The sequence below is a fragment of the Lupinus angustifolius genome, chromosome LG20, assembly GCF_001865875.1.
Source record: "Lupinus angustifolius cultivar Tanjil chromosome LG20, LupAngTanjil_v1.0, whole genome shotgun sequence".
NCBI lineage: Eukaryota > Viridiplantae > Streptophyta > Magnoliopsida > Fabales > Fabaceae > Lupinus > Lupinus angustifolius.
In genome coordinates, this window is record NC_032028.1 from 15,207,653 (window position 1) to 15,213,029 (window position 5,377).

Genomic DNA, 5,377 nt, shown 5'->3' on the forward strand with positions numbered 1-5,377 from the left:
GTAAATGATATGATTGTTTTTAGGACTTGTGAGATTTGCATCTAGGTTTACCTAACCTAGACTCAATAACTAAGACACATATCTAAGACTACTAATGATGACTCTATTTATGACTCTATTCTAGACATGAAGCTCTTGAGTCCTTGCCATGTTGATTTGTTGAGTTATCTTCAAGCTTTCCCTAAATCCTTGTCTTCATCAAAACATAGGCAATATAATAGTGTTATCTTGACACTTTGCACTTTCAAACAAAATGGTGTTGTAGAGAGAAAGAATAGATCTTTGGAAGAACTAGAACATACAATGTTGAATGAAACTAACCTCCCAAAATATTTTTGGGGTGATGTAGTTAGTACGGCATGCTATGTTTCCAACTGAGTCTTAATAAGACCTATTCTAAAGAAAACCCCATATGAACTCTTCAAAGGTAGAAAACCAAATATTTCTCACTTGCATGTGTTTGGCTGCAAATGTTATGTGCCCAATAATGGTAAGGAAAAATTAGGAAAGTTTGATGCAAAAGTCGATGAAGGAATTTTATTTGGATATTCTCTTACAAGCAAAGCTCTTCGAATTTTTAATAATAGATCCATAGCCATGGAATAATCCATTCATGTAACTTTTGATGAATCTAATCCAACATTGGATGAAAAATCCATGGTTGATGTTGACGACTTTCCCAGTTCATCATTGGCAAATCCCATTAGCGATATTACAACCAACACAGAGTAATTGAAAATAGATGATAATTTACCATCACAAGAAAAGCATATTCATTTTGATTTACCTAAAGAATGGAGAACCCATCGATATCATCTTATTGAAAACATCATTGGTGATATAAGTAAGGGAGTTTCTACTCGCCTAAAATTAAATGATGCTTGTCTAAACGTAGCTTTTTTTTATCAAGTGAAACCATCCAAGATTGATGATGAAATCGAGGATGAACACTGGATTCTTGCTATGCAAGAAGAACTTAACCAGTTTGAGAGAAATAAAGTTTGGGAACATGTTCCTAGACTTAAGGATAGACATGTTATAGGAACTCGTTGGGTCTTTCGAATTAAATCAGAGGAAAATGGTATTATTATAAGAAATAAAGCAAGACTTTTAGCACAAGGATACAACAAGGAAGAAGATATCGACTTTGATGAAACCTTCGCTCCAATTGCTAGACTTGAAGCTATTAGGTTATTGTTGGCATATGCATGCTCTTTGGATTTTTAGTTATATCAAATGGATGTCAAGAGTGATTTTCTAAATGGTTATATACAAGAGGAAGTGTATGTTAAACAACCTCCTGGGTTTGAAGACTACAAGCATCCCTCTCACATCTATAAACTTAAGAATGCTCTCTATGGCTTAAAGCAAGCTCCAAGTGCATGGTATGATCATCTAACAAAATTTTTACTTGACAAAGGATTTACTAAAGAAAAGGTCGACAATACATTATTTATTAAGAAAATAAATCATTATACTTTTCTTGTTCAAATCTATGTTGATGATATCATTTTCGGTTCTACATATGATCTTTTGTGTAGCGAATTTGGTAAAATGATGCAAGTCTAAATACTGTAGGGATCTGCTAAAATGCTTTCAAATAGATTACTGCTAACCTATCGCCACTCCAATGGGTTCTGGAACATACATTGATGCTAATGAGACTGGAAAATGCATTGACATATGTAAGTATCGAGGTATGATTGGTTTCTTTCTTTATCTTACTACAAGTAGACCTGATATTATGTTTAGTGTCTTTCTTTGTGCCAATTATCAATATAAACCTAGAGAGTCACATCTTATTATCGTGAAAAAGGTTATTAACATATATTAAAGGCATACTTGATGTAGGACTATGGTATCCTAAAGGAAGTCTATGTGACTTGGTGGGATATTCATATTCAGATTTTGTTGAATGCAAATCTGAGAGGAAAAGTACAAGTGGTACTTGTCACATTCTTGGAAATTCTCTAGTCTCATGGTCTTGTAAAAAGCAAGCTTGTGTTGCTTTAAGTACCTTTGAGGAAGAATACATAGCAGTAGGTAGTTGTTGTGCCCAAGTATTGTGGCTCAAGCAACAATTGCAAGATTATGGATTAGACATAGCATGCATTCCCTTAAGGTGTGATAATATGATAAGTGCCAAAAATGCCTATATTTCATACACTTTGTATGGCACTTATCCTTGGCAAAATTGAGAAAACAAACTTAATTCAACACTTTTTGGATAAAATATCACAATCTTGTATATATGCTTTGTGTATTTCTTTTTTATTTTATTTTGTAGGATTTAGGTGGAAAAGAGAAGGAATAATTAACTGCAAGCAAAGTGCTCAAAATAGGCCAATATGATCCATACATGACATGCTTAAGCTTGACGTGGCAAGCTGTGTGCTTAGCCTTAAGCATGACTCAACAAAATTTGGACTATGTCGAAAGCATGGAGTCAACATGAAACTCCTCACTAAGTAGCTTAGCTTGGACCAAACCCACGCCTAATTGACATGGACACCAACCTGGCACGGTCAGACTCAATCTGGCACAGTCAGATCACAAGCCTAACACAAGCCAACCTGCTCAAGAAGGCAGCTTAGCGGAGCACCTTGACCGCCCAGCTTGGAACCACACACCTGGCCAGATCAGCAAGCAGGCACCTTAGCGGTGCCACATAAGAGCTTGGCAGAGTGCACTTAGCAAGTTGGTCAAGTTGACTTAGCCACGAAGCAACCATGACATCATGCATGACCTCACTCCAAGTAGCCTCCATAGGCTTTTTAGAGGTAGCTCACAATAGCTGGCAAGTAGCTCACAATACCTTGGATGACTCAGCCCCAAGTAGGTGACTAAGCTACTTGGGCAAGTGACCAAACCCATGCTGAAGGTTTGGTCAGCAGCTTGGTGGTGAAATTGAGCAGTTTGGCGGTGGAATTGAGAAGCTTGGCGGTGGAAGAAAACTCCTATAAATAGGAGGCACTTCAAGACATTCCATTTTACACATACATTCTCACATCTAAAATTCTCTCTTCTTCTATACTTTCTTCTTTGTAATTTCTTGGAGAATTTCTACTCCAAAGTAGTTTAGGTAAGTTTATTTTGTAGTTTCTCCTTAGTTCAAGAGGAGAAGGAGTAATGAAATGAGATGTAAAAATTCATTTTGCAATCAAATTTGTGCTTGGTAAAGTGTCTTAATTCTTTGGATTAAGATGGCTAATGCTCCTAAACCTTAGTTGAATTTTGGCTCACTAATATTTCTTGTAATTTCTTGTTTCATTATAATGAATTATCTTTAAGTTATTACTTTGGCAATTACAATTCTTTAGAAAGTGTTGAACGTGATTTTAGCTTGATCACCTAAAACTTGATTTCAAGATCCAAAATGCTTCTTTTTAAAGTCTTGACAAATGAACTAAAAAGTAGGAGTACACCTTAGTTCATTTGCCAAATCAAAGCATCCATTTTAAGCAACTTGTAACCAAGGTTAATCAATATTTAGGGAGCCTGAAATAAGGTGTGACGACTTATTTCGTCAAGTGGCAGTTTTCTTTTGATTAGTGTATTTTGCAAGGTTTGAAAATCACTTTTTCTCGCCGGGTGACTGGGGGAAATTTTATGAACTGATGTTTGGAATAACCAAAGTATAACACATAACTTTTATAAACATTTTTCATAAGAAACATGTTAAGAACTATTTCCATCATTCAAACTAATTTTCTCCTCAAGAATTTGTGCATATTAGTTGTTTATGTTTATTCAAGATCCAAAATGCTTCTTTTTAAAGTCTTGACAAATGAACTAAAAAGTAGGAGTACACCTTAGTTCATTTGCCAAATCAAAGCATCCATTTTAAGCAACTTGTAACCAAGGTTAATCAATATTTAGGGAGCCTGAAATAAGGTGTGACGACTTATTTCGTCAAGTGGCAGTTTTCTTTTGATTAGTGTATTTTGCAAGGTTTGAAAATCACTTTTTCTCGCCGGGTGACTGGGGGAAATTTTATGAACTGATGTTTGGAATAACCAAAGTATAACACATAACTTTTATAAACATTTTTCATAGAAACATGTTAAGAAATATTTCCATCATTCAAACTAATTTTTCTCCTCAAGAATATGTGCATATTAGTTGTTTATGTTTATTTGTTTACTTGTTAAAATTTCATAAAAAAAATCAAACCAAAAATATGTTCAAACTTTATTGGTGATATAACATGTTTATAATAATGTTCTATTAGACAATTCCTTGTGGTTAAACATAACCCTATACTATACTACAATTGAATCTTGAAAGAGATACAAATATAAAATAGTAATGTGTTATCAAATGAATTTTATTTGTTGACAAAGAAAGAAAACTTGAATCAAAGTGCAATTTAATTCATAAATTGTATCATTGTGAAAAGGAAAAATACACACTCATAATGAGCTATCTAGCTACTAACTTTGACTTTCTATCACTTATTTTCCGCAACAAACATTTATGTTCTGTTATTTACTTTTCTACAACTAACATTTATTTATTGCTTTATTCTTTGTTCTTTGTACCAACCCTTCTAAAGAAGTGGTATGGTTAACTTCTAACTTTATTATTTTTGTTCATTTTATTATTCTTTGATATCAACCTTTCGTAAAAGGGACCTGAAAAGGGATTAAATAAAGTCACAAAATAAATAAATATCACTCATTATCACTTGTGTTAATTGCTAAATTCATTCCATTAAACCGGTGTTGGAAGTTATTCCACAAAACCGAGATGATATGAAGTTGTTAAAAATTCAATAAAGCTATGTTTTTTATCAAATGGAATATTTTCGAAACCATTATATCAGCGTTGGAAATTATTTCCAACAAAGCAGACATGGCGAGCAAAGAATAAAACAATAACTAAATAAATCGATCGGAAACATGTTCTGTCCTTCAACAGAAAACTCTTTCAACAAATTGGCGTCGTTGCTAAATAATAGAAATTATTATTTTCTATGCTATATTATTAATAATCTTGTATAAAAATATTTTCACTTTTTGTACAAATTAATTTGAATTTTTATAAACAATGTAAATTATAAATATTATCTATTCTTTATCACTAACTTTCTTGTGAAAAAACAAAAACATTCAGTGCATGCATTGCAGGAAAAAACAGGTTGAATTTTCTTTCGATCTAGAACTTGAAAAAAATCTAGGAAAGAAAAAGAAAGCCCAAAGGAAGGCCAAGTAAAAAATCAGAATCAATGGCCAATAATCAACAAAGCACTAAAGGATCAATGGCAAAAAACCAGCCAAATACTGGTAGATTTGTCAGTTTCATGCCTAGAAATATGATAAGGATCAGGAGACCAACTGGTACCCAAAGGACTCCCAAAACGAAGTATGGATTGGTA